This window comes from Panthera leo, chromosome E3 (assembly GCF_018350215.1).
Source record: "Panthera leo isolate Ple1 chromosome E3, P.leo_Ple1_pat1.1, whole genome shotgun sequence".
NCBI lineage: Eukaryota > Metazoa > Chordata > Mammalia > Carnivora > Felidae > Panthera > Panthera leo.
In genome coordinates this window covers 31,652,424-31,666,805 of record NC_056694.1, presented here as the reverse complement: position 1 = coordinate 31,666,805, position 14,382 = coordinate 31,652,424, and the positions used below count along the sequence as shown (strand labels likewise).

The window sequence follows — 14,382 nt, the reverse complement described above, 5'->3', positions numbered from 1 at the left end:
TCCCTGGATCATGCCCCGAGGCTCATCGCCATCATCCCCCTGCCCCCCTAGCAGAGCAGGGCTGAGCATCGGTGAAACCAGAAAGGCTTACTCCTAAGGGGGGACCTGGCGGTCCTGAACCCCACTCTTGATCTCCAAGTGCTCCCTGGCAGCAGCACCGGACTGGGAGAACCCTCAGGTTGTAATGTACCCCTTGGGAGACTCGGGCTCCCAGGCCCTCTGGGGTCCTTCTTTGTAAAACGGGGTAAGAGCTGGCCCCCTGCGGACTGCCCAGTCCTGCGTTCCCTTCCCCCCACCCCACTCCGAGGCCGGCGGGCCCAGCAACCACGCCCCCGCGCCCGCCTCCTGTGACAGCAGCGCCCCCTTCTGGCCGGGTGCGTCCTGGCCCCCGTGGCGCATCCCTTGCTCTCTGCTTCCCCCTGCAGGTCATTCGGGGAAGGGCAGGTCCGTTGAAAATCACCCCGAGAGAGACCAGAACCCAGTTTCCAGATTTGGGGCACTCCCGGCTTCAGATCCGGGCTCTTCCACCTACTAATGGAAACTTAAGTGTGCCCCTGACCGCATCAAAACTTAACCCGATGCTCTGTCATTTGTAAAATGCATATGACGTATTTTTTATATCTTTATTTTGGGTTGAGGCATAAAACCCTTACAGAAATAAAGACACGTATCTTACTTAAGTCCCGGCTCAACGGACCCTCATAAAGAAAACACACTGGAGGTGGGGGCGGGGTGCCTGGGTGCTCAACTGGTCAAGCGTCTGACTCTTGATTTCAGCTCAGGTCATGATCTCATGGTTGTGAGACTGAGCCCCACGTCACGGTCCCTGCTGACAGCAGGGAGCCTACTTGGGATTGCCTCTCTCTGCCCGTCCCCCCCCCCCCCGCGCGCTCTTTCTCTCTCTCAAAATAAATATATAAACATCAAATAAAAGAAAACACACTCGGGAACTACCCAGGGCAAGAACCGAAACACTGTCAGCATCCCAGAAAACCCCATCCTTCTCATCCCCAATCACTGCCGCCTTGCTTCGTCCCCCCCACATGCAGCCACCAGCCTAAATCTCAACACTGCCTGCCAGGTGCATTAATACTAACCCCCCCCCCCCAGCCCCCCGCAGGATTGTGATGAGGATCGGATACAGGTAATGTGAGCCACAAACCGTTGAGTGTGTACGAAAGCGCCCCATGCGTGCCTCCCTTTCTCTCCCACACTCCCCACGCCCGGTCAACAGGGGCAGAGTCCTTCCCTCAGGGCTGTTTTTGTAGCCCACGCTGAGCGCGACAGAATGGCCGGCTGAATGGCCAGTGAGCAGAACATCTGTGCCTCTCTGGGCTAACATCTGCCCAGGAAATGACTGCCCCGGAGCCTGGTCCATTCTGCATCCTCAATGCTGCCATTTCCACCCGCCCACCCCTGGGTCCCTTCCCCGGGCTAGCCTCTCTCTCTCGAATTCCTGCCTCATCCTTCAAATGGCCCCCAGGCTCCGCTTCCATCCGCCCTCGGAACTGCAGCCAAGGTTCTTTTTTCTAAAACAACAGATCTCATGAGCCATTCCACTGCCCGCAACACTCCAAGGCTCCCTAGCACCCTAAAGATAAAGTCACGCCCTGCCCAGCATTCAAAATATTTCACTTCACATCTGTTTGAATGGCTGTGAGAGAGAGAGAGACAGAGATAACAAGCATTGGCAATGATGACACACAGTGTGATCTCATACGCGGAATCTAAAAAAGCTGAACTCGTAGACGCAGAGAACAGGTCGGCGGTTGCCAGAGGCGGGGGTAGGGCTAGGGAGCGGAATGGGTGAAGGTGGTCCACAGGTAGAAACTTCCAGTTATGAGACGGGTAAGTCCCGGGCATGTCGCGTACAGCATGGCGACCACAGTTAACAATACCGTGTCCTATATTTGAAAGTTGCCAAGTGTAGATCTTAAAGGTTCTCATCGCGAGAAAACTCAGTTGTAACTGTGTGTGGTGAAGGATGTTAACTAGAGTTACTGTGGCGATCGTTTTACAATGTAGACCTATCTCGGGGCACCTGGTGACTCAGCTGGTTAAGCCTTCGACTTCAACTCGGGTCACGATCTTACAGTTTGTGAGTTCGAGCCCCACTTTGGGCTCTGTGCTGTCAGCACAGAGCCTGCTTCAGATCCTCGGTACCGCCCCCCCCCCCCGCCCCCGCTGCCCCTCTACCCCTCTCTGAAAAATAAATAGATATTAAAATATATATACGGGGGCACCTGGGAGGCTCAGTCGGTTGAGCGTCTGACTTCGGCTCAGGTCATGATCTCACGGTCCGTGAGTTCGAGCCCCGTGTCGGGCTCTGTGCTGACAGCTCGGAGCCTGGAGCCTGCTTTGGGAGTCTGTGTCTCCCTCTCTCTCTACCCCTCCCCCACTCTCTCTCTCTCTCTCAAAAATGAATATTTAAAAAATTTATATATATATATATATGTATATGTATATCAAATCATTATGTCAGACAACTAAAATTAGTACCGTGTTAGGCCAATTATATCTCTGTAAAACTGGAGAGAAAAATCTTGTAGTGCAAGGCCCTGTCCTGTCTCTAATCCAATCATTTACCGTTTCCTTTTCCATCCTAGCTTCCTGCATGCTAAATTCGCTCTGTACCCCCTCCTCCCGTGTGATTCCTGCATCTGGGCCTTTGCACCTGCTGTTCCTGCTGCCTGAAAGACCTCACCTTTACCTCTGTCCACAACTCGTCTTCCAGGGCACAGGTGAAAAGACCTCTCCTCCCTACTCCCTGCGCTGCCCAGAGAAGAGTGGGTCCCTCCTTCCACTTGTCCGTCAAGCCTCTGCCCAGTCTCCGCCTCCTCTAGGAAGCCATTCCTGACTACCCCCACGCCCCCAGAATCCTTCCTTTAGTCTCGGCACTTGTGCACGCTGGGTCGGGATATACTGGGGGTATGCTGGGTGGGGATGTACCGGGTTATTTTTGGTCTCTCTGCCTTTGGGGACCGTGAGCTCTGTGAGGTCAGGGGCCCGTGTCTGAGCACGCGGGTGTTTCCCGCACCTTCCCAGGGCCTGGCATAGAGCCATAAAATCAGTTGGGGGTTGGTGCGTGGACAAAGGAACAAACGAACGGCTGAACGCACGAATCTGGATGAGCGAGCCAGAGCTTGGGAACACAGGAATGGCGACTGAGCGCCACTGAGAGGGGCCTCTTGGCCTCGTGGGACGTGGAAAGGGCTTGGCTCCTTTCACCTGATCGGAGCCTCGGTTTCTCCAGATGCCAACTTGGGATAATAGTAATACACTTCTCAGGTGGTTGTGAGGACTGAAGGGGGTCACATCGTTGGTTCTACCTGCCAAACTGTCACCGCCTGGACCCGAGCGCCTGATGTGGGGGCTCAGGACGGGATACGAGGAAAGAGTGTCTAGGGCACATTGTGTCCGAGGCCATTCAAGGTCACCCAGCCGGGAGGCCTGCGCTCCCTGTCCTCAATCCTCCAGGCCCCTTGCCTAACATGGGCACCAGGCTCTTCCTCTAGCCGAGCACCCAGGTTTTGCCTGGATCTGGTGTGAGCTTTTCTCAGCCCCCCAGACTTCCCAGGGCTGCCCGCATCCTGTCCCATCCATCGGTGTCACAGCCATCTGGCCCCAGGTCCCCCCCACTTCCCCATCCCCCCGCCCCCTACTTCCCCACCCCACACCCTACACACCCCGCTGTTAATAGGCAACCCCTTCCCCGCAGACAAGTTGACAGAGCCCTTTCATGGGCATTGTCTTCAGGGGGCGTCACAGCCACCCAGGAAATGTGAACTCGAGGCCTGTTTTCACAGCAGCAATGACAGCTGACATCTACTGAGCAGTTAATGTATGTCAGACCCTCTGCCAAGAAGAGCCCGCCTCTCCTCTGCTAATTTAATCTTTAAAAAAAAACAACAAAGCAAGATCCCCAGGAGGTTGGTTCTATTCTCCCACCTTCTAGGTGGGAAGACTGAGGCTCAGGGAGATGCCGTGACTTGCGCACGGTCTTGCGCGGGGAAGCGGCAGACCTGGGATCCACACCCAGACTGAACGACTCTGCAGCCCATGTCTCGGTCCACCGGACACGGCCCCCGGTGGAGGCACAGGGAAGGCGGAGGGACATAAAGATCGAGGCTTGGAGGGATTCTGGATCAGAGAGGCGGTCACGGGAAGCTCTGAGAGACGCTCAAGAGGGTGTCAGGGGGCAGAGAAGCCCGAGGAGGTGTGCTTAGCAGGGGAGGCAGCCCGACTAAAGGCTTGAAAGTGGGGGTCTGAGTCAATGTCAGTGTCACATCCGAGAGGGAAAGCGTCTGAGAGACTGAGAAAGACACCCAGAAACACGCGCGCGCGCACACACACACACACACACACACACACACAGTGTGAGCGTTGAGACCTGTCTGTGATCTGGGCACGCATTAGCATGACTGTGTGTGCACAGACACATACGTGCGTGTGCACATGTGTCAGTGTGTGCATACCGTCAGGAAAGATGATACATTTTGAAACAGGCAAATAGATAACAGGCGCCTTCTCTGTGCGTCGTTTGTGGTTATCGCGGCCTCTCTCAACTTTAAGGCATCTTACAACTCTTACGTCGTAGCAAGCCAATGGTAATGCAGATTGTGCCCAGATACACTTTACTGCCCTGTGGGTAAGGACCAGCTTTGCACCTGTACATCCCAGGCAGCGGTCCTGATCGCCCACGTGTGTGTGCTTTTTAATTCTCCTTGAGGTCGGTCGTTACGTCGTATTAGTTCACTCATTAATTGAGGCGTTAAAGAAAATCTTTGACACACGCTCAAGGATCTTATGTTTGCACGGGAGTGGTGGGTTTCCCTTTGCAAAAAGCGGATCCTTTGATTGCACTCATGTGCCCGCCCTCTCAGGGGCTGCAAAGCTGCGCACAAGCCACCCCCTGCCCCCGCGCCCCTCACCGCCTCTGGCCTGTCCAGCTGACCGCACACAACATCCCCCTGGGGCGGGGACGCCAATTGTGACATTCGTCAGCACTCTCCGCATGCCCAGCTCTGGACCAAGCTACTTAAATATCTGAGCTATTTAAACATCATCCCACGCTCCTGTGGGGCAAGCGGTCTCATTACCCCCGCTTGACAGGTGGGGAAACTGAGGCTCAGAGCCTGTGAGAGAGCTAGAGAGGAAGTGGTGAGGCCAGGCTTTGCAGCTCAGCAGCCCGACTTCTGCGTGTGTAGTTTCCTCCACTGTCTACAGGCAAGAGGGTTTGTGGGACCCTCCTCCCCCTCAGACCTGGTGCAGACAGAAATAAGTCCGGTTGTGAAGGATCCTGTTTGCGTGTCGTGATTTTCCCGTCAACCTCTGGGAACTGGGCACCTGGGATCGTCCTGGGTGGGACCGAGGGGTGCACTGTGGTGCCGGCGTGTGACCACCTCCTCTCCAGCCCGACTTCCTCTCAGACTCCATCCCAGAGCAGGGCCCAGTGCATCCTACCCGCTCCAGGGCTGCCACAAGCTGAGCGCCAGCACTGGCCCGGAGCAGCTGGGGGACGCTGTCCCTCTGCAGGTCCGCAGGGACACAGCCACTCCGAGTACGACGACCGTGTGCCAGTGCCACCCGGGTACTTCACACGCCACTCTGTGTCCTCACCATTGTTAGGCAGGTCCTGCCTCACTGCCATTGGACAGAGGAGAGTACCGAGGCTCAGAGAGGTTAAGCAACTTACCGAAGGTCAACAGGGCAGAGCTGCAGTTTGAACTCAGCTCAGCGTGTCTCCTAGTCCCGGGACAGAGTCGGGCTGCCTTCCCCCGGCTTTCAGGGGCGGCGGTCCTTCTTATCCCAGCCAGAGCCCAGAGGGGACTGCAAGCAGTCGGCAACAGTGGATACTGGTCCCTCGGCCCCCACCTGCTCCCTGCCCGGGGATACAGGCAGTGCTTTCACGGGGAGCTGGAGGTGGCCCCCTTCTCCAAGACCAGTCTGGGGACACCTGGACTTCCTGATCAGCTGCGACTGGAGCATTCTGCTACAGGGATGCTCCTCCCTACCTTGGCCTCCGTTCCCCCAACACCGGGATCCTGCTCCCTCCGCCATGCACAAAGCTAGCTCATGTGCTACCCTACGGGGTGCGAGGTTAGAAAGAACCGCCCCCCTCTGCTTCCTGTCTCAGCAAGTGGCACTTCCACCCACACGTGTGCACAAGCCAGAGAGCGAGGAGGCCTCCTTACCACCTCCCTCTGCTCCCCTCCCCCACCTCCAAACCCTCCCAGTGGCAGAGACTGCCGGCTGAGCCCCAGCCTCCGCCATCCCTTCTCCCCGGCGTGATAGAACCTCTCATGTGGAGCTGGGTATGGCCACTCAGAATTAAACTACATTTCCCAGCCTCTCTTGTAGCTAGGTAGGTGTCCTCAACCGATTAAATTCTGGCAAATGAGAGGCACACAACTCCCCGGGAGGTCCTCCCCCTTCCCTGCTCTCCCTTCTGCTTTCCCTTCCCACTCGTCATAGTGCAGGACATGGTGTGATCCATTTGGACCACAAGAGCAAAGGCAGTAGCATGGGAATGGCAGGGCAACAAGGCAGAAGGAGCCCGGGGCCTTAACACCCTGGACCAGCCAAACCAGAAGGAGAACACTTACACCAGGACTATACAAAAGAGGGGACATAGAGTTCTATCTTGTTTAAACCAGCACTTTGGGACTCTGAAGTGGCAGGTGAATCTATGTCCCAACGAATAGAATGACCAGGTTCTGTGCGTTTTATCTCCTAATTACCACCCACGTTCATCTTCTTCTTTCAAATCTCCACCAACTTCACCGCAAAGGCATGGCCCCCTCACTCCCCTCACTTTCTGAGCTCCAGCCTCATGGGCCTTCTGTCAATTGCTTACATGTATCATGCTCGCACCTGCCACAGGACCTTAACACATGCTGCTGCCTGGAACACTTCTTCCTCCTCTCATCATCTAACCATTTCCCACTTTTCCTTCAGATCTCAGCATGACCACCACTTCTTCCTCAGTGACTGAGGACTCAGGGAAGTCCTCAGTGACTGCCCTGACTAGGGCAGAGCCCTTGTGACAACCCCCCCCCCCTCAATAGCATCATGAATTCCTACATAACATGTGCCACAGTTACAATTAAAAATCCCAAGAGGTCCCCTCAATTTTGCTGGGAATCTAAAACTGCTCTAAAACAACAGTCTTAGGAGAGTTAACAAAACCAAAAATTGTATGAGAGCATCTAGAAATCTGTCTTCAAAATGCACTGCCCAAAGTATGAAATTCTGCATGCCAGGCTTTTGTTGCTGCACTGCCGGAAACAGCAGAAAACTGGAAACAATCCAAACATCCACTGAGAGGGAACTGGTTGAATAAACCGTGGACTGCCACATAGGAGAGCACTCTACAGCCGTGACAAGGAGCAGGGAAGTTTTTCTGCCACTGCCCTGGAGTGATCTTCGGGACGTGGGATTCATGTGAGAAAATAAAAAAACAAAATCCACGGGACAGAAGTGTGTTCGCCATCTTTTGAATATGTGCGTGGGGTATATACACCCTTGCTTCTTTTTTCAAAAAATACACAATGGAAGAATAAAGCATAAACGAACAAAAATGGTCACCCGTGGAGGAGGGAGGCAACGAGTAAAGGGAAGGGGACTGGAAGTTAGTCCTCCCCGAGTGTATCTTGTTTCTTACTTTATACATGTAAACAGCTTACAAGAGTGTAAAGCAAAGACAAGAAAAAGGAATCCCCTAAAATATTTAAAAAAAAAAAACAAAAAACGAGTAAACCCGGCTGAAAGTCAAGTTGGCAACCACACTAAAAAGGATGATTGGAAGTGATTTTAAAACAGCACTTTGGTTGTACATCCCTAATGGGCTTTATCCTAAGGACCAGAGAATCACAAAGAAACAGAACCACAAGGCAATCTTCAACTGCCCTCCATCATTTTATAGGTAGTGATTATAGTGGTATCATTATGTTGAAACTATTACCTTTATAATATAGGCTGAAGAGAAAAAGAGATACAAAGGCAGAATCGAAGGAGTTAAATGGCAACCCTGTCATCTTGAATGTGAATGAGTTCTCACTTCCTCCAGCTTGAAGCCCCGACTCCGTGAAAACCCAGTGGCAGTGAGCACCCCTGAATGTCCAGACTGTGGTCCCTAATTCCCAGGGATCACCCAAAGGAACAGGACTCCCATGAGAAACAGCTGATTCCAGGTAGATAGTGTGTAAGATGATCCTAGGAGGGCCGTATGTCATGTTCATTTTACAGATAAGGAAAGCGACTGCCAGGGAGATTCAGCGAGCTGCCCAAGGTCATGCAATGGGTAGGGGGCTGTATGAGGATCTGAACTGGAGTCCATGCCCTTAGCCACCTTCTCAGTTGCCTCTTCATTAACGTTTGGATGTTCAGCATCAAAGTAAAAAAGGAAAATGAGGATAACAGCCCCAAGCTTGGCAGAGGCCAGTCGGGTCGGGGGGCGGGAAGGGCGGGGAGGAGGAGGAGGAGAAGGAGGAGGAGGAGGAGGAGGAGGAGGAGGAGGAGGAGGAGGAGGAGCGTTCAGAACCACGGACAGCACCCCCAATCACTACCCCCCTCATGGGTTCAGCTGTGCCTATACCCAGGGTGCTCAGGCTTGATCAGGGACCGGCTGGGAGGTGCAGACCCAGGTGTCATTATGCCAGCCTTTCTACTGGCCGCTCGTCACATCCTCCTGATGTGCTTGGGGCCAACCAGGCTCTCTCCAAGACCACCACCTTAAGAGCAGGGATCACCACTGAATTCCTCACGGCGCCCAGACAAGAGGCATTCTCACTGCCCAGATGGGGAAACTGAGGCTCAGAGAGGCACTACGCTGACTGAGGTCAGGCCACTGGGAAGCAGCTGATTCTGGCAGCTGATTCTGGTCATTCCCCTTGCCCACCCCGCTTTCCTCTTGTTGGCTCTTTGGAAGGCTGAGAGTGGGGTGCTGGTGGCCCATGCTGAGCGTGAATCACCCTCATCTTGTGTGTGTGTGTGTGTGTGTGTGTGTGTGTGTGTGTGTGTGTTTGAGATTTCCCCAGCTGCAGCTGTGAGCTGGGGAGAGGAGTCTGGGTACATGAGCTCCAGGCAAGAAGGCTGCTTTTCCCAGCAAAAAAGGAGCAGTAAGCCTGGCATGACTCCCGCCCTCCTCATCCATACAGCACCTGACCAAGTCTACCTCCAGAATATTCCTGGGCACTGTTCTGTCTTCACCCTGACCCAGGCCACCATCAGCTCTCTCTCTGAGAAGCCGGCGGATTGTAGATATGCTTTGAAGGTGGGATTGACAACACCTTCAGGAGATGCACAAATGAATATATTTAGCTGCTGCCAACGTCAACGTGCCTCCGGTTTTCTACCCAGACCTAATTTTATTTCTTTGCAGACAACCACTGAAGTGGAAATCCCAGGCTCTCCATAAGGCCTGGAGGCTGGGCCAAACCCTCCCCTCAAACATCCCCTACCCACCCATCCCCCACCCCACCCCCCACTTCTGCTGGAGGCCATTAAAGAGGCAGCAAATCAATCAAGGACTCCACACTGTGTGCAATGATCAAAACGCGAGGAAATAAAGAGGAGAGAATCATTATAGCTTAAAAGGGATTTAGGAGATCTACCAGCCAAAAGCAATGTAGGACTTTGTCTCCCAGGGTGAACCAAGCACCCATCAAAATACACTCAGGAAACAATGACAGGAAGGTGGGATTTTCGAGGATATTAAGGGATCATGAACTTCGGGTAGGTGTGAGAAGGGTAATTCCATGAAAATGTGGTTACTGAAGGGAGAGTCCTTATCTTCTAGAGATATGTTCTGAAGGATTTATGGATGAAATGACCTAACAATATGATTTACGACAGGATAAGCCAGCAGCCGTGGGGAGGGCCCCCTACCCTCCCCAGGGTGGCAAGTGGGCGGGGCTGGCCCCGAATCAAGATCATCTAGAGGAAGCTGCACCTGAAAAGAAAAAAAAGAAAGAAAAGAAAGAAACGTGGAGGAAGTTGCACCTTTCCCAGAAGACCTACTTCACATGATTGCAGTCAACGCCCTGTGTCAGGAACGGGGCCAGCCTGCGGTTTACCGATGCGGAGAAGAACACGGCGGGACCCGCCCACTGGCCCACTGTGTGGTGACACTTGTTGATTTTTATACTATAATCCTCTGTACTTTTGTGAGTGTGGTGGGGGGGAGTGGGTAATGAGGGTTTGGGTTACCCTGTGTGGTTCAAACCCTGCCTCTGACACTTCTGTGACCTGGGCGAGTCACAGTACCACTAAGTGCCTCAGTTTCCCCGTCTGTCAAGCAGGGGATGACAATGTCAGCCTGACGGGGCCGTTGTGAGCCACAGGAGTCCACACTGAGAACAGAGCCTAGCATGTCACTCGTGAAAAAGAAATCCTAGCTCTGATTACTGCTACGAGGTAGCATTTGAGCGTTTATGTGGTATTTTTTACTTTTCATTTGTCTGAGCCGATCTGGACCCCACCTCTGTGGAGGAGGACACAGGACAGCCTGAAGGTTTTTTTTTTTTAATCTATTTTTTTAATGGTTATTTTTGTTTTTGAGAAAGAGACCATCAGCAGGGAAGGGACGGGGACAGAGGATCCGAAGCTGTCAGTGCAGAGCCCAACGCAGGGCTCGAACTCAAGACCCATGAGATCATGAGCTGAGCCGAAGGCGGACCCTCACCGACTGAGCCACCCAGGCTCCCTCAAACTGAGGGCTTTTTCAACAGATGGGGATGTAATTCATATGCCATGCAATTCGCTCATTTCAAGTCTCAGGAACTGCCAGCGGGCAGGGCCTGGGGTGTTCTTTAGGGACCCCGGGGAACTGTCCGCTGGCCCGGCTTAGAGATACGTCGCATGTATAGCAATCACGTGAGCTGTATCTTTAGAGAAAGGTGCCCACAGACCCCAGTGCGGCTTTCTCGAGATCAGTGATAACCTGCCACAATTTCCCAAGAGGGAGGGAGAGACAACCTCTACCTACATAGGAGGGATTCGAGCTGCTACGAGGCCCATTGAGGGGCATTTAATGACCAGCCCCTGGAAGAAGGGCAGTGAGGGAGGAGTTGCACGGCTCTGGGGTGTCTGACTGAGCCACTGGGGAGCTGGTAGCGACATTTACCACCATGGGAAAGGGGGACAGTGAAGGGAGGGGTAGGAAAGGGACAGAAGAATCTGTAACTCCCATCAGAAAACTGTCCTGAGGGGGCACCTGGGTGGCTCAGCCGGTTAAGCACGGGATTCCTGATTTCTGCTCAGGTCATGATTTCACGGTTCGTAGGTTCGAGCCCCGAGTAGGGCTCCACACATGGGATTCTCCCTCTCTCTCTCTCTCTCTCTGCCCCTCCCGGTTCACAAGCACACACTCTCTCTCTTTCTCAAAATAAATACATAACCATTAAACATACACACACACACACACACACACACACACACACACACACACCCAAAACTGTCCTGAGGCTCTGACAGGGTTTGACAGGCCTTTGGGATGAGACCGAGCTGATTTCAAATCCTGACTCCTGCCTTCTGAGTCACGTGGCCTGGAGAAGCCTCGCTGGCTGCCTGGGTCTCCTGATCTGCAAAATGCAACAGCTATGAGGCTCTGGGGGGCTCAGACCCGGCAGGTGGAAGGAGGTCCACGCGTGTGGCCTTCACCCTGAGCACTAGCTCCCCTCTCTGGCTCAGGTCCTGGGGAAACCCCACCCAAGGGAACACCTACAATGGGGGAAAGGGGTGATGCTGGAAAGACCCTGGGAAAGGACTGACACAGGGCACTGCGGGTGAGGGGCTTTCCATGCTCAAGTGGAAGGGAGATTCTGGTGGCTGAGAGGAGAGAAACCTGCCACACCTCCAGGGTCACGGTGATGATAGTCTCCACTCTCCCCTCCCCCCACCTCTGCTTGGCCCCCATCACATCACTGTTCCAGTAGTGATCCCTCTCTGAAATCTCTCATACAATTACCTTATTAACATGCATGTGCCCTGCCTCCTTCTCTAGGATGTCAGCTCTTCCTGTGGCAACCTGTCCCCAGGACTTGGCATGTGCTTCCTGAATGGCTGAAGGGACACTCCCCGCGGGGGGCTGGGCTAAGCAGGACAGGGGCTTCCTGGGAAGGAGCCCCGGGTTCCCAAGGAAGCCTGGGAACGGCAGCGGGCTCTCAGCCCAGAAGGCAGGTGAGGTTCCCTGCCCAGCGAGGGTCACCCAGCAGCTCCCAGGAGGGACGGCAGGGTGGGGCTCAAAGGTCTCCTCCCCAGGGCACCAATTGCTGGGATTCTGGGAGGGAGAAGGGTGTTGGCTCCTGGAATATGTTTTCCATGGGGACAGGGTCAGCACCCCTTGTGTCCCCAGGCCCCTGGCTCTGGGGGGACTCCTGTCTGTTTGGTGACTGGTGGGCGGCCAGGGACTCCGGGCTCATCAGACCTTGTTCCTGACAAGGGGCTGCTCCTGGCTGGCCTGGCCCCTGCTTAGGCAGGACCAGGCCTCACCCTGGGTCTGCCTGTTCTTCTCTCTGCAGAGCCAGCCCCCACCCGGCTGGGGGTGGGGGGTGGGGGGTGGGGGGTGGGGGTAGCTCTTTGCTCAAAATCCTCTGAACTCCTCATCCTTCCATCCTTGCCTCAGTCCCAGTGGCTCAGGGGCTGTAGGAGCCTCCTCCCTGTTCTCTCAGCCCCTTTGATCTGTTTTCCATGTGGCAGAACAACACGGCCATGTTCTAAAATTTGACTGGAGCCCCACCCCAGGGATGCCAAATCCTTGCACGTCCTGGCATTTCTCTGAGGGTAAAAGTTCAACCACCCTCCCCTCAGCCCCGACCCTCCCACCCTGGTCTCTGTGCTATGGTGTCTCACATGCTCCCCTCTACGTTTTCCTTGACCACTGGGCCTTTGCACATGCGGTTCCCTCTGCCTGGTTAGTTGTTGATTCTCAGCTTGCAGATCAGGCCTCAAATGTCACTTCTTCTTCTTTTAATGTTTTATTTATTTTTGAGAGAGACACAGACAGACAGAGGGAGATTGGGGGAGGGGCACAGAGAGAGGGAGACACAGAATCCGAAGCAGGCTCCAGGCTCTGAGCTGTCAGCACAGAGCCCGACGCGGGGCTGGAACTCACAAACCGCGAGATCATGACCTGAGCCGAAGTCGGACGCTTAACCAACTGAGCCACCCAGGGGCCCCTCAAATGTCATTTCTTCCAGGAGACCTTCTCAGACCCCTAGCCAGGTCACATCCCCCTGCTACACACTCGAGGGGCACCGTATTTGCCTCCAGGGACTGTATGGGGTAATTATATAACTATTTGTTTAACATCTGCCTCCCCTTAGACCTCGAGTGCCCGGGGCGTGGGAACCCTCTCTACCCAGCTTCCCCGAGGACCGCACCTGGTATCTCAAAGTTTGGGGACTGGGAAGACAGGTTCATTCCTTCACGCACTCATGCGTTTGCTTCCAGTAAGCGCTTACTAAGAATCCACTGTGGCCGGGCTACAAAGTTGGTATAGACCTGACCCCAGCCCTGTGGGGCCCACAGAGCAGGGGTGCAGGGAGGGCTTCCTCCTGCGAGTCTTAGACAGTGGGCAGGGGGTCTGAAAGGCTGGGGAGGGGACCACTAGGCTCGGGAACAGCCCATGCAAAGATGTGGAGAAAGCGGGGCTTGGGGAGGTGTGGGGGGTCTCAGAGCTGGGATGGGGCACAGTCAGGCCTGAACCCACAGACCGCGTGGCTTCGAGCGCAGAACAATGCTCTCTCAGGAGCCGGTTCCGTGTGGGGCACACGGGGCCTGTTGGGGCTCAAGGTGATCACAACAGCTTCAGTGCTTCTAGGTCCGGCTCTGAGCGTTCTGTGCACACGAAGGCACCGACCTCACCATACCCCAGAGGCCGGTACTATGGTCAGCCCATCGGCCCATTCCAGAATCACAGGCATTTCCTGACAGGACAGGCACACTGCCTGAAATCGCAGCATTTGTAGAGAATCACCCTGAACAGGAAGGAGCGGCTAGCTGGCTGGGCACAGAAGGTTCTGGGGCTTGGAAGGTGGGTTGTGCTATAGGAATGTGCCCTCTACCCATCTCTCATCTCACACGTGGAGGCCAGCAGGCCAGTTCCATCTTGACTCCTGGCACCACCTTCCCTTCTGGAAGCTTCTTCCTGCCTGGAGGGAGATCCGAGGGGGCAGAGTCCCGTCTGGACCCTTGTGCCCCGGTATCCCAACCACAGCCTCATCCCCAAGCACAGGGTCTCAATCCCTGCAGGGGTAACTTCTCAGCTCTCCCTGATTACGTTATATTCTTGTTACTATATTGCTAAATTGTAATGACCCCATATTAATGAAATATGATATCACTATACAGGATTAGTCTATTATCCTGGTAACTTTGGCA

The 14,382-nt window shown here is 54.4% G+C and overlaps 1 long non-coding RNA gene across 1 annotated transcript; it reads left to right on the top strand.

The window, feature by feature from the left end:
- The first annotated feature begins 1,472 nt into the window (after positions 1–1,472).
- On the top strand, positions 1,473–7,442 carry LOC122209876. The gene is made up of 3 exons (XR_006197811.1): positions 1,473–1,761; positions 2,607–2,741; positions 7,263–7,442. It is a non-coding gene; the product is annotated as an uncharacterized LOC122209876 (long non-coding RNA).
- The last annotated feature ends 6,940 nt before the right edge of the window (positions 7,443–14,382 follow it).